The sequence below is a fragment of the Anas platyrhynchos genome, chromosome 1, assembly GCF_047663525.1.
Source record: "Anas platyrhynchos isolate ZD024472 breed Pekin duck chromosome 1, IASCAAS_PekinDuck_T2T, whole genome shotgun sequence".
Taxonomy (NCBI): Eukaryota; Metazoa; Chordata; class Aves; order Anseriformes; family Anatidae; genus Anas; species Anas platyrhynchos.
In genome coordinates this window covers 127,422,963-127,447,141 of record NC_092587.1, presented here as the reverse complement: position 1 = coordinate 127,447,141, position 24,179 = coordinate 127,422,963, and the positions used below count along the sequence as shown (strand labels likewise).

General features: G+C 48.0%; 1 protein-coding gene and 1 long non-coding RNA gene across 6 annotated transcripts in view; one reads left to right on the top strand and one right to left on the bottom strand.

The window, feature by feature from the left end:
• Positions 1–539: 539 nt before the first annotated feature.
• Positions 540–5,589, bottom strand: LOC106015313 (uncharacterized). Its single transcript, XR_001187258.5, has 3 exons — positions 5,455–5,589; positions 4,892–4,994; positions 540–4,660 (listed from the first exon to the last, which is right to left on the bottom strand). It is a non-coding gene; the product is annotated as an uncharacterized lncRNA (long non-coding RNA).
• Positions 5,590–5,753: 164 nt separating this feature from the next.
• RAI2 (retinoic acid induced 2) overlaps positions 5,754–24,179 on the top strand; it is a 32,625-nt gene continuing 14,199 nt past the window's right edge. The window contains exons 1-2 of one of the 5 annotated variants that reach the window (XM_027448105.3): positions 5,754–5,938; positions 18,782–18,874. The gene's annotated coding sequence lies outside the window, so the exon portion shown is untranslated. Of the gene's footprint in view, positions 5,939–6,164; positions 6,187–11,972; positions 11,995–18,781; positions 18,875–22,530; positions 22,647–24,179 lie in introns of those variants that run through there. The other 4 variants (XM_072029011.1, XM_072029032.1, XM_072029026.1 and 1 more) reach the window with 4 other exon arrangements.

Sequence of the window (24,179 nt, the reverse complement as noted above, 5' to 3'; positions counted from 1 at the left end):
CAGACCGATGGTCGTGCCAGAAGCTGAAGGAGATCGAGCCTGTCTTCCTAGCTGAAGATGAAACAAATCCGACCACGTGCTTCTGCACGTGCTTAGCCCGCTTCTTCTACACAGAGGCTGTGGAGGACCAAGGAATTATACGCTCTCCTAAAGCATGCGGAAAATGTTTATTTGCTGTTTTACAAGGCCTGAACCAAAGCCTACTGGCCTCTTTCCAGTCCATTGAATTTTTTCTTTTTCTTTCTTTCTTTTTTTTTTTTTTTCATTATTATTAAAGCTGGGAGAATGCTTTTGGTGAATAACGAATTTGTCAAAAAAATGCAGTGTTGAAGAAGCAACTTGCAGAATTGAGTCAAATGTGGTAAACAGATTTAGCTGGGAACGAAACAGAAAACGTTCATAAAAACTGAGACACTGTTTTTCTTTGGAAATTATATATTTGTTTCACATGTGATATCTTTTTAACAGCTACAAAAAGGGGTCTAGATTGGTTAGACTCTGTAGTCAAATCTCTTATTTATTAATTTATTTATTTCAGACTGGCCACTAAATCAGTGCACTATATATGAGTTTCTTACTGCTTTCCAACCCATCTTGTCTGTTCACATCACTTTTGCTTGCTTCTTGCCGTCTGTCTTCATAATTTTCAGTGCCCCGCCCCAGCACTTACTCAGCCGAACAGACTATAAACTACTAATCTCCAAATTTATTGCAAGTGAAAGATGCCACCTTTGGCTGGCAGCAACCCCGTACATTATAGGTTATGCAAAATAACCTATGACAGTTGTTAGCAAACACGTTGGGTTGCTGTGCTTTCATAGATTGATCTGAAAACTCACTATAGGGAAGAGTAGAGGTAAAATCTGTAACCTGTGGGAGATTTGTCAATAGGCCAAGGTATTGGTTCCTCTTCCCCATGTATAGGGAATGCTGAAGAAACAAAATGGACTATGGTATATCATTGATAACGGACCCTTCAAAGAGTAACCCACCAATCCTTCAATGTTGCCACCCACTAAACCTCCAGCACAGTGCCCCATGCCTCTGTGGTTGGTCGGGATTCCCTCTGGTGAAAGCAACTCAGGTCAGCGAGGGCTGCATTTTCCCTGCAGCGAGCAAGACTTGGAGCTGCCTGCCTGGCTGGTTTCGACTGACTGCAGCTGGCTTCTCCTCTGGCAGCTTGCTCTCCACCAGGTTGCTGCTGGAAAGCTTGTTGGGTCTATTTGACCCACTTGTCTCCTGCCTGGTGCCCTCCTGAGCTGCCTCATTTCCTCCCTGCAAGTGTCACAGAGGCAGCCTGAAACCCATCCATTGTGCTTCCGAGGGCTTCCCACCCATTTTATCTATCATTAAAACTTAATGCAGACTTCCTTTCAGAAAAAAAAATAAAATAAAATAAAATAAAATGGGACAGAGCACTCCTTTTCCTTTAACGATGCTGTCTGATTTTACCAACCATGCCCAGACACTTGGTTTCACAGCTATGAATCAGGAACTCAAATGCCCATACCAAACATGCATGGGAGTTTCCCTGGAACATTGCTCTTTCTTCCTTTCTTTCTTCTTCTTTTTTCTTTCCTGCACAGCAGGAGCGAATAGCATAATAGTGGATATTGGAAATAAACTCTTGAGCAGTGGAAGGGCCATCGTTAGCACTGACAAAAGCAGCTTTTGAGGCTGAGCCAAGATCAAATAAATGAGAACTGGTAGGAGAAGCTGTCGTGTTTATGAACAGTTTATGAATGTGAGGTTCAAGTTACCACTTTTTTTGAATCAATTAACTTTTGTGATCCTCTGTATAGATGGGCCCAAGCTGAGGGTTTCCCTTTGAGTTAAGCAGAGATACCTTTGTCCTGAGCTGTTAATTAATTCTCACTGGGTGGAGCAAGAGGCTTCTCCTCATTTAACTCCAAACTGTTTAATTGCAGTCCTCGCTGCCATTTCCCTCCCCTCTTTCAAAGCACTTCCACGCTCAGACTTCCCCGCTGAAAGCACCTGACATGCCAACCCCACCCCAGGAGGACAGGGACACACTTATCTTCTGAAAACAGGGGAGGGAAGATCTGGACTGCTCTTTTCAAAGGGAGATTTGTCACGACACACCTGCCTCCAGAGCCAAAATGCGCGCTGACCACAAGGACCCTACTTTCACCTTCATCCATGGAAGAATTTAATTAATCTTTCCATATTGGCAGCTGAACAACATTTCCTGAAGAGAAAAATAAACGTTAATTTCCAGAGGTAATTAACAGGCAGTGAATGAGACTAAAGGGCTTTCATCAAAATTACCAATCAGCTCAGATTTGAAGAGATTCTCTCCTCCTCATTGCTTCTTCATCTCATTCAGCCAGTCCTGCTGAATTAGTGCCTAATAGAGTCTCAGACATATTCATATCCTGTCAAATTCCCATCCTCCCAAGGAACTGTCCCTTTCAAATGGTAATACAGAGGGCGGATGATGTGCTCTCGTTGCTATTTTGGATTTAGCAGCTGGCTGCTTGCTCCAGCGGTAGCTGTGGAAACTTAAATACGGGATGTGCGTGTGGATACGTGTATGTGTAAACACCTACTCTTTTGCAAATTATACCCTGTATCTCAAATGGCATGCTCTTAATAGCTCCTTGCAAGCTAATTCACTTTTTATAGACCACCCCGGCTGCAGGAGGAGAAAGCACAACAGCTTAACAACAGCCAGGGGCAGCTTCTCGGCCCGGGGCTGCGTTTGGCAGCTCTTCCCTCAACACTTGAAGTCTGCTCAGCAGATGACCACGGCCATCATCCGCCCCGGGCACTGGTGGCCCTCACCAAGATGAGTTTAGGGAAGGCTCTTTTCAGGCTATCCTCCCCTTATCCAGCTGCAGAACAGCTCTGGGGGGTTACTTGTTGCTGCACGGATGGCTCCAGCTCTTCCCAACGCAGCTCAACACACGCCCAGTGGGGTGTCTTGGGGTGGCTGGTCCTGGGATGGGTCTCTATGGAGAGAAAGTGCAAGTCCTCCCATGTTAACGCAACAGAAATGGTTGCCTCCTTCTGCTTTGTTAAATATGTTGGGCCTCAGCCAATGAACCATGGGGCTTGTAGGGAGATTTCCACCACCACCTTCAGCTGGCCCTAGCCTTATCATCTGGAAATCCTGGGGGATCCCATAGGGACAACCAGCGAGGAGAAATTTTTATTGAAATCTTTCTGTGTTCCTTACCAGGGCCCGTCTGGAGACAGCACTAGGTGGGCACTGAGCATGACCCCTGTTAACAATATACACTACATGAAAGCTAATAATTCTGGCTAAAGCATATTCAAAATAGGATGCTTGAAGCAAAACTAATGCATTATTCACTGCTTGTTGGGAATACAAGAACACAGAGATAGACATCTGAGCCTTGGGCCTTTTCTGAGATGTACTGTACACTGGCTTAGTGTGCTTATGGCATTACAGTGACTCCCACCGCTATAGATTTCTCATTTCTAATATTATTTAAAATATTGCCCTGTGATCAAATAAAAACAAAAATGTATGCGTATCCAACTTTGCTTTCAACTGTATACAGTGATGAGAGATGTTCCTAATGTTGTATTCATTTCCTTGTTGTACATTGTGCCTTTCCTCTACCTTTAAATTAAATCAGACAAATATTTGGTGAAAGACATTGGGTGAAAAAGTGCAGAAATTGATGATTTCTTGGTGGGTAACTGAAGACAATCCTGAACAGAATTGTCAGACCAACTTCAGCACAAAACACAGACCCTGCTAGCACGATGCTTCTGAAACAAAGACTGTAAAAGGACAAAACCCACGATATTTTTACATGCTCAAGATACGTGAATAAAACTCTTTGTAGAGCACTTCGGCAGTCATTGCAACAGCAGCACTGTAGCAAACCAGATTGGGATTCACCTAATTATATGTAGACCGCCTACACTATTGATACCTGACGCTGAACTAACCACCCTCAGGCCATTTTGTGGTCGACAGAGAAACACAGACACTTGGGGGAGTGATTTATCTCTTCCTAAAGTAGATGTCTAAGAAAGGTCAAACGAATTGCATCCTAAAAGCGCCTAATTCTCTCCACTGACCATAAAGGTTGAAAACAGTGACTAGCTCAGATGGAAATTAATACATTGTAGGTGTGAAAACCAGTGGGCTGGTGGGAAGATGGGGGATATTAAAGTGCACCCCTATAGTCCTGTTGGCCAGCAAAAAGGTCTGCAGGATAAAGCCAGAGACCTCTTCCTCAGAGGCAGACTTCCAGGTTTTTCATCAGGTGAGATGTTTTTTCGGTGGAGGTGTTTTGCTGTACATCAGCTGAGATGGTACCGTATGCCCAGACCTGCCCCGTGGTATCGTGTGGGACAGATAGGTGAGCTTATTTTGCAGTTGCCGGCACAGAGAAGAGCCTCGCACGGTTTGGGGCACCAGCAGTTCCAGCAAACAAGCTGGACTTACAGCACTGGTTGCGGAAGCAGCTTGGCTGGATCCCAGTGAGAGTTTGACAAGGTATGTCTTGTCAAAATGGTTTTGAGGCCAACATCTGGCTCTGGCTGGTCTTGAAGTGAGACTGCACATTGGCTCCAGTAGCAAATCTTTCATTGGGCAAACTCTCTTTATGATTTTAGCAGCATCTCTTGGGGGACTGACGTAGGACCCACCTTTCCCCTGCTGGAAAACAGATTGAACCGTAAAAAGTAGCTTAATTATGTGTATTACTTTTACCCCAAATTCTTGCTTGTCGTTACATTCTCTGTGGTGTATCCCTTTAAAATGCCACAGACTTACCTGTGACATCCTTGATCAGCAATTAATGCTTTCAGGATAATCAAATTACAGTATGATTCCTAATGAACACTCATACATTTAATTGAAAGGAGAAATAATTGCGAGGAGCATTACCTTAATTCGCTGGTGCTTAATTTCAATATTCTTGAGTTTATATTTTTCATTGCTTGATCCCCAAAACAATGGTTAAGAAGCCAGCACTTCAGTTTCAGATGACCTCAGAAAAAAAGTCAATTTGTAAGTACACAAGGAAAAGCAAAACCCTTTCAGATCCATTATCATGTGCTCTTGTTATAAAGCAATCAGAAAAATAGAGCAACGTCAGGCTGACAATCACTCTCATAGTAGGTACTACGGTCACATTACAAGCAACAAAGCTGAGCTCGGTGATTTGTTATAATGTCACTAAAACCTCTTGATATATTTAGCAAGTGGTAATGGTAAAGGTTATAATTCCTTGGAGGGGCAATAGTGATGAAATAAACCACGGGGGTCAAGTGGATTATGACCTCATGAAAACTCAAATAATGGAGATGGAGCTTTATAAACTTCCTTATAACAGATAATGCCTTACACAATCCCGAAGCTGCTCGGCGCTCAATTCAGACTTGCCACAGGCTCCCTACCGCCTATATATTATCAGAGGAAAACCGAAAATTACTCCCGTCACTACAAACCTTCCTTGCAGCCGCTCTGAATCCCCATTTCACATATGGCCAGCACCCTTGTTGGGCAGCCTGAGCGCTGGGAGAACAGCGAAGGGGATCAGACCCCACAGGGGACCAGACCCTACAGGGATCAGTCCCCTATAAGGGATCAGTCCCTAGCCCCGCCCACCACCCACTAGCCCCGCCCACTCCCTCTAAGCCCCGCCCACTTCATTCATAACCCCGCCCACCGCCCCTTTAGCCCCGCCCACCCCCCTCTAGCCCCGCCCCTTTCTCCCCTCCAGCCCCGCCCCGCCCGGCCCGCGGGGGCGCGCGTGGGGACGCGGTGCCGGCGGCCGGGCCGGGCCGGGCCGGGCCGGGCGGGGCTGGCGGAGGCGGAGGCGGAGGCGGGCGGCGGCTGCGCCCTGGCCGCGGCGGCGGCGGCAGCAGCGGGGCCGCGGGGCGCGGAGCCCGGCCGGGGGCTCCCGCAGGCTGCAGCGGCGGCCGGAGGGAGGTAGGTGCGGGGCGCGGCGGGGGTCCCGCTGCTCTCTCCCCGCGGAGCCCCCGCTTCGTGGCGGCCCCCGGGAGCTGCGGGCGGGCGGGCGGGCGGGCGGCGGCCGCGGGCCCCAGCCCCCAGCATTGTTCCCGGCGGCGCCGCCGCTTTGTGCCGGGCTGCGGGGAGCCCCGATGCCGGTGACAGCGGGGGGACAGCCCCCGGGGCCGGGCGGGGGAGCGCAGGGCTCGGCCCCCGGCTGCGCGCAGGTATGCTGCGGCCCCGCGGGCAGGCGTTGCTTTTATCGTTATCATCGTAATTATCGTGATTGTTGTAATTGTTATTCTTGCCGTTATGATTTTCCGCGGTGACCTCGCACGTCATTTACCGCCGGAGCACTGGCAGGGACGGGCTCCTGGCTAATGCGCCGCTGCTCGGAGTGTCCGGGGCGCGCCGGTGGCTCGAAATCAGCGCGATCCCTTTTTTTTTTTTTTTGCCCTTTTTTCCCATTTTTTTATTTCTCCCCTTTTCTGTACATTTGGAAAGCCGCCGCCGCCCCGCCGGCAGCCCCGGTGGCTCCGCTGCGGGCACCGCGCCCGGCGCTGCCCCCATCCCGCACCCTCGCCCCGCTGTCCCCGCGGCCACCGGCAGCTCTTTGGTGGCTTCTCCGCCACCAGCTCCAGCAGCCGGACCCCATCCGAGCCGCCCCAATCGCCTTCACCCCGAGATACGGCTCCGGAGAGGGGGCGACCGCGGGGCGATGCCCCCCGTGAAACCCCCGGGGGGCTGCGGCAGGGAGAGGTGCCCGGGGCTGGTTTTGGCAGGGTGCCGGTGGCTTCCCCCCCCCCCCCCGCCCCAGGGCAAGGAGCAGGTAGCACCGGGAGCCCCCCGGCACCGCTGCCAGCGGCCGTGGAAAGTCGCAGCCCAGCGAGCAAGAGGCGAGCCTGCAGCAGCGCGAATTGCGAGGGGGGGAAAAATAAATTAAAAAAATAAAAAAATAAAAAATAAAAAAATAAAATGCACCCGCCCGTAACAAAGGCGGCTGGCTGCTCTCCTGCTCCAGGAACTCATTTTGTGCAAAAAAAATCCGGCTTCTGGTTCTGCCTCTGCCGCGGATCGGCAGCAGGGCTTAGGGAAAGCCTGAAAGTTGCCCTGCCTCCGCTCCCCTCCTCTCTGCCCCCGGCCCACGGGGGCTCGCCTCACCTGGGGGGCACAGCTGGAAGCTGCCCGAGCTGGTGGCAACCAGCTTCAGCAGCCCCTGACCCCATCCTTCCCCTAACCCAGCTGTCCTGAGCTGCTGATGCCACTGCATCGCCACCCTCGTGTCCGTGGGCTGAGTGCCACCAGCTCTGCGGGACAAGGTCAGGCCGTGTCGGCTGAGGTTTGGGGCATCCCCAGCGTGCCAGGGGCCTGGCATGACTTGGCGAGGCAGGTCGTGGCGAGAGGGTGAATCCTAGCAGTGAATCCCAGAAAATGGCACCCCGGGCGGCGCTGCGCAGCCAGCTGTGTGCGAGCCGACAGCGAGCCGAGGTGGGAGGGTGCAGCTCCCTTGGCGTAACAACGGGATGCTTATTTTAGCATGGACGACGGCCAAAGATAAGGAGGGGTTGTCAGCCGGCTGCTCGGAGGACTTGCAACAAAAAAAAAAAAATAAGGCTTTGTAGAAATAGAAATGTTTTCACGTTGGTAGTTTTAAAAAGAAAAAGAAACGCAACAAAAAACAGATAACCTTGCGAGTGATGGGCTCGCCACATCAAGCTGGCAGTACAAGATTTCTCCCATAAAAACCAGGATGATCCTAATTAAGCCCAGACCCCGTGAAGTGACACAGGGCTTTATTTATTTCAGATGTTTCTAGGTCCTAGAGATGGGGCCAAATGTGACGAGTTCGATGTGGCAGAGAGTTTAACCCCAATTACTTCTACATAAATCACGTGATGGTTGCGGTAGCCGAGTACACGTGAGGGGTGCCCCAGAGCTACCGACTCCAAAAAGGTATATGCCTGCCTAAAAATTGCCACTTAAAAACCTTTACTGAGTAAAGCACCACCACCTTCGCTACACCTGAGCCTACCCGTGTGCTGTGGCAGCCCTGCGTGGTCTTTGAGAGCCTCCGAGGCTGGCGGGCGGGCTGGATCTCCACGGGCAGGAGGAGGATGCGTGTGCCCGCAGGCAGCTGAAATGGTGGCTTTGCAGAGCCGGCAGCCGGGGAAAGGGAAGCAAAATGGGAGCTGACAAACGTTCTCCTTGCAGAACTGGGGTGGATAAATGATTTATGGGAGTGCCTGCTTTTTTTATTTTGAGCGGAAGGAGCCGGGTGAGGATGCGTGGTGCCAGCCGCGAATTGCTTTGTTTTGAGGTCGGGCTGTGCTGGGTCACGCCTCCAGAAACGGCATCTACAGAGGGACAGCACAGTAAATATTTTGTAGCTTTGCTCAGATTCCACATACTATCTCTTGTTTTTGCTTTGTTCAAAGCCCTTCTTCTTAATTGTCCCAGAAGACTCCAGATTTCCAGAAGGAGGCAGCTTTCTGAGAAGTCCTAGGCTACAAAGAAGCACCGCTAACCTTTCCCAGGTCTCAGGAATTCCCATTCCTGACTTTTTTCCAGTGTTGCCCATCCTTCCCAGGGCACTAAACAACTCAGTAACTTGGCTGCCTTGCAGAGGAGCTGCTTTGTCAAGTGATGTAGTGCTGCCCATTAGTTGTGGCTTTCTCTTTCTTTTCAGGCAGATCTATCCAGGCTGCCCTGTAATGTACGGCAGCCACGTAGTGGTGCTGTAATGTGGGCAGGGTGAGTTTATGGTATTGCATCCGTGGGATTTTGCACAGGATTTTTAGGAAGAGCAAGGTGGGAGCAGTGGAAGGCAGACCAGTGCATGGATGGGTGGCTTGGGGATGCTCTGCTGCTCCATGTTCAAGGGCTGGCATTGAGTGCAAGCAGCTGGAGCCTGCTATTTCTGCTATGTTTTCGTTGGGTAGTTAATAGGGTACAGAGATATTTGAAAATGCTTCTCTGAGGCTTTGGATTTGCGGCTGAGTGCTCTCAAGAGGCAGCCCAAGAGCCTGGGACAGGCCTCTTGTCCTTTTCACCCTCCAAAGAACAGTGTCTGTTGGCTTTGAGGAGGAGATTTTGGGGTTTTGCTCCCAGCTCTCCCACAGCAAGCTCAAAGATCTCAGACAAGTCCTCCCAGGACTGACCATGTCCATGGTCTTTGAGCTGTTACTTGGGGGTGAACCCTGACGGACCCAAGAGGAGAAGGAAGTTCACCTCTCCACCTCCTGAACCTCGGTGGGGCTGCTGAGGGCAGGCACCCCCTGGACATCCCCACTCAGGTAGTGCAGGCTGGCTTTGGAGAGCACTCTCCCCTCCAGCACCTGTGTTTGCTTCAACCTTTTCATTATGTTTCTGCCTTTATTGTGACATGGAAACAAAGAGGCCGGAGAAACACGGTGGCTACCAGGAGGGCCAGGAGAACAATGGCTCTCACGTGCTCTGGCAGCCTGTTCCCCACAGCAAAGCCAGGTTGTTTGGAGGAGTGCAGGTCTTGCATTCCAGCGAAAAATAATTCATTAACGGCCAGAGCATAATCGCTTCGCTCCAGAAAGGCGCTCCAGCTGCATTGCACCAACTGTTCTTTTTCAGCCTCTGAATCCTTAATGACAGTAGTAGCTAATTTCTCTTTTCTGTATTTTTCTAACTGCTGCGTCCTATTTTCTCCGAGTTTATTGAGAAAATAATAGAAGTTATTACAGAGCTACTTGTCACCTTTCAGAGAAGAAAACTTCTCCCTGGTTGAATGGCCAAGTTAGTTATTTGGTGACTGACTGGAACAATAGCAACTTTTGTAGCTCATCAGTTATTCATCTATGCTTAGTGAGTAAACTAATTAGCTAGAGGAGCATTACCTAACTTACAGTCCATGAATATCAGAAGATGCCGAATAAAACAGTTGCAAACAGGATAACAATTGCACGTGTGAATTGTGTTGCACGCCAGCAAAAAAAAGAGAGAACACAGGGTCAGGAGTGGCAAAGTGAGAAATGTGTATTCATTATATATATATATATATATATATATATATATATGTTTAATGTTTGATCATGTTTGAAAGCTTAGGTGACAATACTGCATGAAATGGCCTTTGTTTTATTTAAAAAAAAATAAGGTTGTCCTTAGGTTGAAGGAAAGATACCGAAGAGTGTTGAACTGCCTAGTGCAAAAGGTCAGTGAGAACAGAAATGTGGAAAGCTAAGTAAAATGTATTTTTGTGTATGCATGATGCACATCTTTCTGGTGGCCGGTGATGGATCACTTGCGGCAGAGCTGGATTCGCACAAGGCCATTGCAAAGCAAACAGGAAGGGCAACACGTTGTTTTTTTTAATCGGGCTTTTCCTAACCAAGCAGTCAGGCATCAGCAGCAGAATAATAGATGTCCTCATCTCTGGCTTCGGTGGTGGGGCTGGAAATGGGAAGGCAGCTCTGTCCTGAAGTGGGGTGGGAAGGGGACTGCTGCTCTGAGCTGCGTCAGGCCTCACCTGGGCTGGGCCTTGCTCTCTGGGCTGAGGGACGCTGAGGGAATGACAGAAGTCAGTAAGAACAAAACAAAACACACATTATTGGGTTTGGGTTTTGTTGTTTTAAATCTTGTGCAATTTGCAGGGAAGAATAAGAGAATTACCATGTCTTTCTTGGAAGAATCTTGTTATTTCTTGTGCAACTCTCTTTGGGGTCCTCAAAGAAAGTTATGGCAGGGGCCAAGTCCTATTTAAGACGCCTGATTTTGGGGGTGGAGAACTTTCCACAAGTCCCACAGGAAAGCAGTTGGATCACAGGGCTCCATGAGAAAGATCAACATGGGTCTGCAGCCCTGGAGGGTCTTCTGGTGGGACAGCAAAGGCTACTGTCTACCTAGGGTGGAGCATGTGGTGTGTAGATATGTGTACATGAGCACATAGTTCCACACATACTCGTGTTGGCCTGTCCTAGAAGGACCAAAGGCAGAGAAGGTCCTTGCTGTTGTAGCTTTGAGGTGCTGTTAACTCATCTCCAGTCTGTGGAGGTGGTGTGGATGGGGTTACCTTTCTCTGTTTTGGTACGGGAGGACCCCTGTGTTGAGGGTGGATTCACAAGGCCTCTGTCACGGGAGAAAATGGGTTCCTTGAGAACAGCTCCTCTACACCGGGTGTGCAGGGGGCACTGGAAGTGGTGTTCTGTGATGGGGCTGGTGGTGCCAGCCTCGATATCTCGTATCTCACCCGGGCATTTTACCTAAGCAGCTGTTCCGCTTAATGAAGACTGCTTGGCCAAGCTCTAGTTGTGCTGGAGCTGAAATGGTCTTGGTAGATGGAAAAACGCGGTGGTGAGGAGCTCACTGAGGGAACACATCAGCCTTTGGTTTGGGTTTGCCATGTAGGTCCTTAATTTATCTCTTTCAGATGCTCAATTAGCAGCTGTGGGTCCTTCCCATATGTGCTTAGCCATGAAGCCATCGCTTGCGTTTTAGGATGCGTTCTGGCTGTCACCGTAACTTCCTGTCTTCTAAAGAGGATCATTAAAATTGATGGCCCTAAGCGCTGTTAAATGCCACAGAAAAGAAAGCGAAAGCAGAGCACGGCTGTGTGCCACGAGCTTCACATTCATAGCGTGCAACCACAGAGCCGACAACGGAGAGACTTAGCACGGCCTCCCAGCCCCCATCCAAAAGGCACCCGACCCCGAAACAGTTCAGTCAGAAGCCCAGGTGAATGTCTTTGATCAGGAACAGGCTCCCGGACATCTTAGCCATGCTGTGGTTGCTGGAGAGGCCGGTCAACACTCCTGCTTCCTGTTTGCTTTCGGGTGGAACTGAAGAGCTCTTGGCTTTGAAGCACAAAGGTCCAAATATTTTAGGACCCCGGTGCTTCTGAAACTGCTTTTCTTGGGGAGAGGTGCCATTGAACTTCAAGGAGCTGAGGCTCTCAAGTGAGCGGCCTCTCCTTTTTGAAAGGAAGGGGGTGTTTCTATTAGAGTTTCCTGTTTGTAACTTTGGCTACAGAATGCGAAGTGGTCGGAGGTGGGAGAGCTACCGTGTAGGTCAGCGTGGTCTTTTTGTCTTTTCATATTTGTGTATGTAGTGCATGTATACAGATTATTTTCATATTTATATTAATTGTTTTGATTTGCGCAACCAAATTTTGCGGTTCTATTTAAGGCTGCTGTTTTAAGGAAGTCTAAGTAAGGTTTCCTGTCAGGAGTGGCTTAGATATAGCTGATCCTGCTGTGGCGCAGGACGATGGCTCAGCCAACTTCTCAAGGCCCTTTTCGGGTCCTTTTCTGTGCTTCTCAGCAGTTATCAAACAAAAGAAATTCATAGTAAGTCGTGCCAGTTATGCTGACATGATTTCGCTATCGCATTTAGCATGGATACTTGTTTGCAAAGGAAATAATAGCTAATTGTGGCGTAGTTACCGCTGCTGACTTTGACAAACGTTTCTTAAAATTACAGAGGAAAACAACTGATGCTACATTTTTAGACTAACATCATGATATGGCTATGATTAATTTTTCCAGGAGCTGTGTGGTTTTTATATCTGCTTAAGTGTATTAACATTTTAAAAGGTCAAAGGTAAGCTTTAAAATGGATGCCAAATTAAGATGGATGGCAGGAAAATGACATTTAGTTCTTGTTACCGCATATTGTTTGAATTTGACCAAAGGCAAAAACAAAACAAAGAACAGCCCTCCCCCCCATCCATCCATCTATCCATCCAGACGGACAGACAGACACCCACCACCTGACTTCCCAGCACACCTGCCCCTGGAAAGCCTTATTGGGGTAGGCAAATCCCCACCCTGCCAAAATCAGGAGTTGAACATCTTCATTTCCAGAGAGTTGAAGCACCCGTGTGCAAAGTCTCATTTAACTGAAGTGAGTGGGCTCTGAATAAATCTATCTAAAATATTTTTATAGGGAAAAGACAGCTCATGTGAACCATAACCATGCTATCGTTTCCTGCCCTTGCTGTGTCTGAGATGACTGTTTCACCAGGGAAAGGACTGTGCCCTCGTGTGTATCCATGCAGTTCCTGGCACATGGAGTCCTTCCAAAAACAAAAAACAGCTTCCAGTGGGAATGGCTTTCAGTGCGACCCACGGGAAGGCACAGCTGACAGCAGGGCAACAAGAAGAGCTACTCTTCAAACACACCGGTGCTCAGCAGCCTTGATTTTTGGGGAAAAAACTTGATGGAAGGACAGGATCTGATTCATGTCCATCACTTCCACTCTTGCCTTTAAATTAGGATTAGGATCTAGGCTGCAATGCACTGTGTCTTGGGAATTACAACCACTCCAAGGGACCTAGTGCCTGTTTTTGTTATTCCCCAAGGCACGTTCACTCCCATCACTACGTGGCGCTTGCTAGCCCAAGGTTAGTGGGTTGGAGAAGAGGAAAAAAGGAAACTAAAATGTCTTCCTATCGTTCTTCCCACTGGTGCTGGTAGTTTGTCAGCCAGGCAGCAGCCCCGGCGGGTGCTGCCTCAGCCCTGCATGCTGTCCTGGAGAGATGTGGCAGAGGTTAGGTGAAGGAACAGTCAAATCCCCTTCTCCTCCCTTCCCCCTCACCTTTTTTTTTTTTTTTTACCCTCCCAAATTGTAAGTATTCCTAAGCATCTGTGTCAGGGTGCTGAAAATGTTTGTCCAAGATTCTGGCCCAAAGAAAGTAAATAAAAAGGGGAAAAAATGTAAAATGTTCAAGTGCTTTGTTCCAGTGTGAAAATGTATTTTCATTTCAAGCTGAATTGATTCCTTCAAGGCCTTGCTACCCTCTGAGTGGAGCAAACAAAACACTTTTATTTTGTCATTTTACCAAGAAAAAAAAAATAGTTCTTCGATTGCTCAACTCAAGCATTTCTTTTTATTTTTTTTTTTCTCAGCCAGCCTGGCCACCGTAGCAAACAATTTCATTATTTGCATAGCTCTAATTGCAGTGATTAAACAAACACAGCAAATGCTGACCCTTCACAAAGCCTCATCACAACCCCACGGCCGACTTAGCCTGTATTTTTTTTTTATCAGAGAGAGAGATTGGAATGGTTTTGTGTTAGACTGAAATTGCCAACGTTATTTTATTTTTTTTTTTTTAATCCAAACTGTTACACTGTCGTTTTACAGCAAGAATAATTTCACCCAATCTCTTGCTAGCAGATTCAGGGATATCACCACAGCGTGAACCTGATACAGTTTAAAAGAAATCAGGTTTCAAATATCTTGTTCATGTGTTACTCCCAAGCTGCAGCCTTTGATGCTGCTATTAGAATAATGCGTAGGATTGATATTCTGCTGGCAATACTGATGTTAACACGAAGTGCTCAGAAACAGACATACCCACTTTTATTTTTCATTGTGAAGATGTCAGGTACCCTAATACGGGGTTAAGTAAAATCTTATCTGGCTGCAGTTCCATCAAACAGGAGCAAACAAATTTTTGGACATTTTTTAATGACATTTATTTATAGCAGGTAGAGCACAGGCGGCTGCTATTTCTCAGCATGCTGGAAGAATGTTCTCCAGATGGTGCTTACTGTTTATGCTTTTATTCAGTTCACTTGAACACAGCAGCAGTCTACACAAAACATGGAAAATTGGAAAATAAAAACAATTATGTTTTTACAAAGTGCCATGTTATTTGCTGAAATGTCTTATTTGACTGATGAGAGATGCTTCAGGGCAGCACGGGGGATCACGCCTTTCACACAAACACTCCCCCACATCGCCACGTGGGTAACAGGCTTGAGGGGGAGCCACCGTTCTCCCCCCAAAAGGTGGGGTTTGGCATGGCCCTGTATTTGTGCCTGTCCTGCCTCCCCTTCCCGCGGGGAGGTGAGTGAATTTAGGAAAGGGGTTGTCGCGGCACTGTTTCAGTTGTGTTTGGGTGGAGAGAGGTGAGACAAAGCCATCTCTGAGCCCTGGTTGTGCCACCATTCCATTGGCTTCCAATCTCTGCAAAAAATAAAGTACCAAGGCCTTTGTTGGTTCAGATGAAAGCAATAGCAAAACTCAAGACTGATATCCAAAAGGACCAGCGTGGTCCATGGCTTCTGCTTGTTAGCGTGGTGAAAGCGTATATCCACGTACCATCCCGTGGGGGGCATGCTCTCGTGGTCTTTGTTACATGGCTCCTACAGGGTTGCTCCCACAACATTTTTAGACTGGAAGCTGGAAATAAAAGAACCTGGAAAGAACCTGGAATCTTTTTGTTTTGTTTTGTTTTTTTCCTTAATAATACTTGGAATGGTTTTCGGTTTCAACCCTATCCCGTTTAAACTTTCGATTTGGACACAATTATTATTTCTTTGTAAATACAAGCCTTCAGGTTCCCTCAAAATACAGTCTGAAGCCAGCAATACTTTTAGTGAAATTGGACTTCGAGAAATGAATGTGTAAGCTGTTGTTCAACCGGTTTTCGGGATTTCTTAGCTTAATGGTGGGGCAGTGCTGCACCATACTTCGATTTCTCTCTTGCCTGTTACCCAAGAGACAGCCCTTTTCCAACCTGAATTCTTGCTACATCAGCTACATGCTGTTTATCTTCCCTTGCTCCCTTGGCAGTTATTATTTCTTAATGTGTTAATTGTAGTTCCTGGACCCCAGTGTGTGAGCATGTGTAATGCTCGCTGTAATGATGTGGACGCGTCCTCTAGTTCCTGGAATTGCAGAGAGAAAATGTTATATACGTCCTGGGCACAGGGCATCCAGTAAGGGAAACCAATTACAAGAATTCAAATAGCATAAAAAGAATAAAATGGGTAATTGGGAGGAGTACGCGTTGGGTCTTTCTTTTTTTTTGTTGCTTATTCAATTATGATTCCTCCTAGTGCTCTTGCTTTGTGTGATATATATTTTTTTTAATTAAAACTTGAATTATGTCACTTGCTTTCCACCTTTTAACAATATTTCACTGTAAATTCATTCCTAATAGCAAGTAGTCAGGGGTAAGGAATGGCTTTGCTGAACGATGGGGACTGTTAATTATTAAAAAGAAACCTATGGATTTAAAACAAATTAGAACTCATTAAACCTAGGTCTGCTTCCACAGAGACCAGCTGACATGAAAAAGCACATCCACAGGCACGGAAAATCTCACTTTTGAACTGACGCCTCCCTCGTGGAGGTGTGCCTGTGCTGGCAGGGGGTCTGTTTGCTATTTTGGCTCATGTCAGAGATCCCGATCTCTGACCTCAGTTCACAACCTATGGCTCTCCAGCATCGTTCCCGTTTTCCTTCCAGCCCTCCTGTTAGGCTCAGGGCCACCCAAGGCCATGCACGGAGCAGCCCCGTCTCGCTCCTGGAGGTGCTACTGGCCACCAGCATCTGCAGCCGCTTGGGCTGGGTGGGTGGGTGACCTGGGCCCTGAGCTGTCCAGGCTGGACTGGCTGCTCTGGGTTTAGCAAAAGAGGAAGCACAGGAAAGCTCCTTTTTCTTTATTTCTTTCTTTTTGAGAGGAGGGAGATGTTTGACTTCTGCCATGAGGCACTCTTGCCATGACCATGCCAACAGCCTTTGTAGGCTAGATCTACTTACTCATGTTTAGATGGGGTGGGGTGGGTTGGATTGGGTCAGATTCTTCTGTTCTGTTTTTTTGTTTGCTATCCAAATTTGGCTGTGACCCTTAAGTTGTTTGTTCTTAGAGGCTTTCTGTGAGACCCTATAGAAAATCCCATGGGTTGAGGTGGTTGTGGGACACCATGTACATGTATAACTACAGAATGTTTTAACTTAATTTTCTGAAATTTTTAAAGGGAATGGGTGAGTGTGTCCACAGGAAAATTCTAATAAGGAGAGCAAGAGGTGGCCTGTGATGAGCATTTGGGAATTTAATTTTACATTCATGGGCATATGGAGTTTGCACCCCAGGATTTGCTGTCTTGCCGAGACACCCCCCAGCTTGTCTCTAGTGTTACTGGGAGTGACACGCTCACATCGGGAGAAGCAGCACCCATCCTGCTGGCTAGAAATCAGCAATAACATTTTGACATCTGCGCAACAGTTTAAAATGAATTATTCAGCACATAGATCGTGCTGGTGGAGCAGCCAGCACATCTCTGTCCATTTACTACTGTCAGTCCTTGGTGGAGATATCACTGGTGCCAGTGGGAAGGGAGCACATGGGCTGGGGGTAGATTTTGGCCCGTAGCCTGGAACAGCATTTGACAGCACCCCTGCAGAATATGATAGGGATAATCTCCTTCACCACCAGCAAAGACCTGGAGACAGTGCCGGTCTGCTGCTTCTCGTGGAGTAATTTAAAAAAGTGATGGAAAAAAGGCCTTAAAAATTAAATCATTGGTAGTTTGGGCTGCTCAAGTTAAGCTTTAGAGAGTGAAACCTGCATGTCAATGTGGTGAAATGTTGCATTTCACCACAAAAAGTGACTTTGGTGTGTCTCCCCAGAGATGCCGAGCATCTTGTGCCCACGGGGAGCAGGCCCCGAGCATGGCCCAGCAGCAGGCCTGGGCTGGCCCCCCACTTCTCCCCAGTCAGAAATGAAGTGCTAATTCCTCTCAGCAAGGAAAATTCATGAGATTCACAGCATAACAGCGTCTCATTTGGAAAAACGAGCCAAACTGCTATGAGAACACGCTTTGGGGACCTGCAGGTGGGGGGCTGTGAGCAAGCACAGGTCAGCTGAGCAGCAGCCCAGAGCAGGTCTGCTCAAGGCGGGCGTTCAGGAGAGGAGATGGGCATTTAGCTTGGACCTAGCTTGCTAATTCAGCACAGTCCTCTGAATTAAAGCAGTGTGTGTGTGTTGTGAGAGCCTGTCATCTGTTATTTCACACGATGCCTGTTCCCTGTAGCTGCATTTTAAATATAAATGCAGAACGCAGGATGAAAGCGTTCATTGCTGTGGGTTATTGGCATTTCATCGCCTTCCCTTAAGGACTATGCTGTAGCTCCCCACTGATAATTTATTCAGTAGGCAAAAATTTGGGAGCAGCGTGCAGCAAAATCATCTGCCTGTCATTGTCCATGTTCTTGTCCTTGTCTGTTGCCCGTGTGCGGGTGAGGAGCCCTGGCACAGGCTGCCCAGAGAGGCTGTGGGGTCTCCTCCTTGGAGGGCTCCAAAACCCACCTGGGCATGGCCCTGGGCAGCCTGCTCTGGGTGGCCCTGCTTGGGCAGGGCTTGGAGCAGGTGAGCCCAGAGGGCCCTGCCAGCCTCAGCCACGCTGTGGTCCTGTAATTCTTCAACAAGCTGACTGAAAAAAAAACAGCTTTCCACAGTTTCCACTGTATCTTCTGTACATATGTAACAAATAATACCCTCCCGTGTAAGTAGCTGTACTTGGAAAGGAAAGACATACTACCCAGGTGACTATAAAACAAATGGCTAACATGCATTGAAGTGCTTGGGGAGGAAGGCGTATCAATTGAGAAAAGACACTTAAGCACCTAATGAAAGTTAAGCAGATCCTTATGTCTACTGAAGTCAGTAGCATTTAAGCATTACTGTATCTTTCACGAAATAGGGACATACGCACTGATAGCAGCTGTAAGGCTGGAGCCGAAGGTTTTTGAATCCCTGCGTGCGTGTGTAGCTTTACTCTCAGCATCCCCGAGGGCTCTGCAGTTAACTGAAAGAAATGAAATCATGATAAAAAACCTTGCAGCTCTTGATACCCTGGTGCAGGTCTTCGGCTGGAGGTGGGGTGATGTATGCCCATCTACTGTTTGGCCCTAGCAATCCTGCAGCCAGTGTTTCCAGAGGTGCGAGCTGGTGCTTGGTCATGCAGCCAGCACTTGGGTACGTGTGTGCCGTATTTCTGTAGTCTGTGCTAGCTTTTTGTGCATCTGCCACCACTGAAATGCCTGCACCTTCTTGCCAGCTTTGATCTACTCACCGTCACTGCGCTCCCCGGAGGCAGAGGAATATTACCCACCCTTGGCAGAGAGCAAGAAGAGGCACAGAGAGATGTCAGGTCAGATTTTAAAAGTTATTTTCACATCCAGATATGTAGAGACACCTCGAGGGGGATTTTTCCAGACCTTGTGTCTGTGTACTCCAGGCCATGTCTGCCTACAAACCCAGCTTGCTCGACCTTACGTGGGGGGTTCGTGGCAGGGGACGTGAAGGTGCATCTCCCTGCTCGAGAAACCTACCTGGCAACTGTGTGGGAGGAGGTGAGGGACCAGGGATGTGCAGAAGACCAGAAGAAAAGGCAAGAGGGTAAACAGCCAAAGTAATGTATGTACGAGGGCAAGGAGCGCTGCGTGCTTCTGTCGCCACTCCGTTGGAAGAATGTGTGCAGCTTGTGAGTATCCATTAATTAGTGATGTGTTTGCTCCATGCTGGTGTCAATAAAACCTTAATAGTACATGGTACAGGCCTGTGATTGCTTCCTTTTTTTCACATCCCCTCGTGAAGATGCGTGGCTGTCAGTGAGTGCAGTTGTGCCCTGTGTACAGTGTATATCACTGTGGCTGATGATGTAGGAAAGGGGCTGTAAAATTGTTCAGCAGCTAGTTACCTCCCATGTTGTTTTTTCCCTTATGGAAAGGTCTTAGATATGCAGTACTTGCATACACAAAATAATCAACATTGTTCTTTCTTTCGGTGAAACATGCTAATTCTTAAAATGGCTCCTGCCCAGGCATTGCTGGCTACACTTAGTGCCTGCAGTGCGATGGGTTAGCAACAACAACAGCAAAGGCTCTCCTTCATTTCCTTTATATGCACATCGTGCAGCTTTTCAAACAGTGCATCAAACAACACCGACTGGAAATTTCCAGGCCCATTTCCTGTCTGGTGCATGCTCATAAAGCAGGATTGTCTGTACAGTACGTAGCTGCAGTACTGCAGAAAGTCAATAAAGAGCTGACCACCTCACCTCTATCAAAAGCAGTTGAGAAACCCTGCCTCATCTGCCTTATTAAAACCACACTTGACTCCTGCAGAGAGACATAGCTGGAAACCTTGAAGAGAAGGAATAAAAAGGAGGCTGAGCTTGCAGTGAGTATTCTCCTTCTAGCTCTTACAGTAAGGTTAAAGAGTGTTTATTGTAAAATGAACCAAAAAGGCAGATTCATTAAAATGTTGCATAAGTGTGCGCATTTTGCTTGAACTTCTGACTCTCCCGCATACAGGATGACACAGAGATAAGATGATTCGTTATTGCAGCAATGAGTAGATTTAAATAGCTCCCTAATGGATTTGCATTTTCAATTTAAGGATGTATATGCATATATATGTGCACGTGTGTGTGTAGTTATTGTTTGTAAAGAAGGGCATGTTGTAGAAATAGATGTGAGAGGTAGGATTTATGCTGCAAAACGTATTTCAGTATGTGCTTGGAAGGCTGCTTGGTTTTTTTATTCCTTATATAAGAGTAATCGATTGAATGTTTGCCAAGCTTTCAGTAGGATCCATCAGGAGTCCCCACCCCCACCTTCTCAGGGCCTGCTAGCTTTTTCTCACCTTAAAATGAAAAAAAAGAAAGAACTTTAACAGAAAGATCATTGCTTTAGCTTAATACTGTAAGATTTCAGAGATTGAATTTTCTGATAGTAATGAAATGAACCCTGAGTTGTGCCATGAATTTGATTGCAGCTAATTTGATTTTTGAGATGCTCGACAAAGCTAGCCCATTAGCTTTAGCCTCACATACTTTGGATTTGTACGAAGCGGTATTTATATATATATGTGTGTATATATAAGATGAAAATCTCTCTGGTAACTCAGTTGTTTGTAACAATTAGTGTCTGTAAGTAGTTACTAACTATAGCCCTGCTGCACGCAGTATCCGGTGCGTTGCTGGCCATTAATCGTGCTGTGTTTATCGCTGTGGTGGCACAGGGTTGGTTTGTCTTTTCACAAGGAGAAACACTGCTGAGCCTTTCGGCAAAGAGACCTACACAAGCTCCGTCCTGCAGCTTTTTCCAGTTCAGATCTTCATGAGACCGGTCATTTGAATAGGAGCGACTCGTGTCAGAAAGGATTTTTTTGGCTGAAATTCACAATTTCTATTTATTTGATGTGCCTCCGCAGGCTGCGGAGTGAAGTGCTCCGGTTGTCAGTGTCTGCCAAGAGGGAATGATATTGGGGTGGGGCATCCCACAGGACGGCCCCAGTGTCTTGCCTGTTCTCTTTACACTGTTTACTCTTGTTCAGCAGTTAATAAGGTGGTGGAAGATAGCCTTTTATATGTATATATGTAATATATAAGCAACTCCAGATAAGGAAGCATTTGGTGATGTCAGAAAACTAATGGCACAAGGCTACAGATAACCAGGAATAGCACTGAAGGATTGATCGTGTCGGGGGGATACAGAAGGAGGGATCTGCAGCTGGGGGAGATTGGTCACTGTGGGAAAAATTAAGGAGGATGCTGTTTACAGGACGGGGGATTAAGAGGAACCGGGGAGGGAGGAGGCGAGCCGCGGGGCCACGCAAGTTGGGAGCGATGCCGAAAGTTTTCCAGGCGATGGCCAAAGGCTGAGCCGCAGAGGAGACAACTGCCACGAGCTGCTCATCGCCCGGGGAGCTGCCAAAGGTTGGTCCTTGATGCAAAAGGTGCGACAGCTCCCGCACTGCCACCACCTTGGGATAATTTGGAGACGTCGCGTCTGACGTTTCTCAGGCAATGCTAGCTAGAAAGGAAACAATTTTACACATCAGCAGTTTCTTATGATTAATAATATTATCCTGCCTTAATTGAAAAATGGGCTGGGGCCCTTAAGAAAAAAAACTAAGCTGCAGGAATTAGTATCTAGCCTCTTTCTGATGAATGTATATTTTTACACGCCGCATATTACTGTCTGTGCTTTTAGAAATAATAGTGCAGCGTATTGTAATAAAAAAATCGTCCTGTGCTGTTTGTAGCTGCGTGGCACCGTGCTGTCTGGCCGAGTTGACTTTAAGAGCCCAAATGCTCGGGTAGAGTCAGTGTGAGGATGCTGAAATCCTTTTAGAGGGAATTTATGTACAAATAGGAGGGTGATGTGTAGGCTCCGGGCTTTGCTATCAGTTGTTATTGCTGAGAGATATTCACAGGCAGCTGATGCCAGACATAGCATTAGCGGTAGTCAGCGTCAGTGCCTTTGTGGAAAGTCGGTAATAAAATCAGAGAGGGCTCCTGTTTGCGTGATTTTCAAACATCGGTGAATCATTTTACGCGGCAAAGTCAATTGCTGCTGGGGTGAGCTTGTGCAAGGGTCTCTGCGAGCCACTTTCTCTACCTAAACAAAGCTGGAGAGGGAGCAAGAAAGCTGCTGCCGAAGGAGGGGAGGTGAGCTGTGCCCGGCGGGCGGCTGCAGCCGCCTTCTCCTCGGAGGACCACAGCTTCAGCAGCCCCCGGGGAGCGCCTGAAAGCACAGAGATGTGCGAGACGCCAGCGTAGCACCTCGAAACGCAGACGCCCTGTTCCCCCCACCTAGAGCTTGCAGGTACTCCCATTAGCTTCAGCGCTGCCAACCCAAACACTGATGAGTCAAATCTCCCTGGAAACCATGCAGTGCAGAAACCCGTGCGTCTGGAGTCACTGGTGCTGCTCTGTGTCTCCGGCAGACAGGCACGAGAAGCTCTCCTCCTCCTCCACCTCCTCCTCTTCCTCCTTTTTCTTCTCCTCCTCCTCCTCCTCCCCGGGGAGCTGCGATGGCCGCGCTGCGCAGGGAGAGCTGGAAGGAGGAGGAAAGGCCGGGCTGGGAGCGAGGCGGGTGCAGGATGCTCGCCTGAGGACTCAGCCAGGATCAAAGGTCTGTTTGGCTACCTTCTCCTTTGTGTTTCGGCCCGTGTCCCTGTTAACACAGACAATGGGGAAGTCGATGTTAAAGTGCTTCCTTCCATCCCTCCGTCCTTCTCCCCCCGCCCGCCCCCGTCTTCTTCGTCCGTCCCTGGAGGAAACGCGCGCCTCTGCCAAGATCCTGCCTCGCGAAAGTAAACAACCCGAAATTACAATAAAATGCTGAGATGTGCTGGGCCTGACACTCGGGAGCCGCACGGCGGAGAATTTTAAAAAGGATCGTCTATAGATAGCCTTCATGAGAGAGAAAATATCCCTCGTCTCGGGCGGGTCTCAGAACCGAGCACAAGGACGGGGTGGATGCAGAAGGGATTTCTTCCCCAGACCCTAAGGCCCTTAGGAGGTTTATCTCACAGCATCTGTCAGCAGCTCGCTGGCACGTCGGTGGTTGGCCGTGGCACAACGCTGCCAATATTTGGGGCTCTGCCCTCGTGTGCCCATACGTGCTGCCGTTGCGTGATGTTTTAGGAGCCGGTAGCGCACTGCAAGCCCCCCAGGTGAATAACGTGAGCTGCAACTTGTTTCCTCCAGGGTTCTTCCAAATAATTCAGACTACGGCAGCCCTAAATGGAGGTGTAATCCCCGGGAGATGAGCCGCCTTGGACGCTTGCCAGTGTAGCAGGCTGGGTAATCTGCACTGTCATCAAGATTTGCGGATTAGCTCCAGTGAAGCTAGTTGGCTTTGACGTTTCATTAGGGAAGTTTTCGGGAGTTTTTCATCCCCGCTCTTTCTGCTGTGAAATATAGATGAGGTAGTTGTGTTATCCTTGCACCTTTTAACATTTGTGCAAGTCGATACCGGCACTGCAAACATCTCTGAGCCACTGAGGATTTTTTAAATCATTGCCTGTTTAGGAAAGACTCACTGGGTCAAAGGCTAATTTTGTAAAGGATCTGCTCTCCCCAGTGCTAACCAATAAATTTTCATCTGGGTAATGTAAGTTACCGAAATGTTACCTCCCAAAGAAGGGATAAAAGCAAACGCTGCTCATCCTATAGCCTGCAAATATTTAGAAAAGTGACCCAGAGCATCCGTAAGATGGCCACTCATCAAGGTCTCGCAAGAGCCTTAGAGGACATTTATTTAAAAATCAAAATGCTAAATGTAGGGGAAAGAACCGTGCGTGTGAGGAGGCCGCGTGTAGCAGTGACAGCGCCGTAAATTGTCTGCAGGGTTCAAGGGAGCGGGGAAGGACGCCGTGTCCTGAAGTCACTTGTTCCCAGCAGAGACGTCTCCGCTGATAAGAGCCGGTTGTTGTTTGCGGTGACAGTGATCGAGGAGGACAAGGTAAAGGCTCACCCCGTGAGCTCCTGCAGCGTTTTTCAGAAAGCGGGATGTGGCCTGCTTTATTTATCATAGCTAGAAGCGTGCCAAGGTTTCCTGCCTGCTGGAGAGCATGGGTGCTTGTCCTTGGAGCTTCCTTTGCAATCTCCCTAATGCCTTCCCAAATTTTCTCCACAAATGCACCCACAGGGACCAGTGATA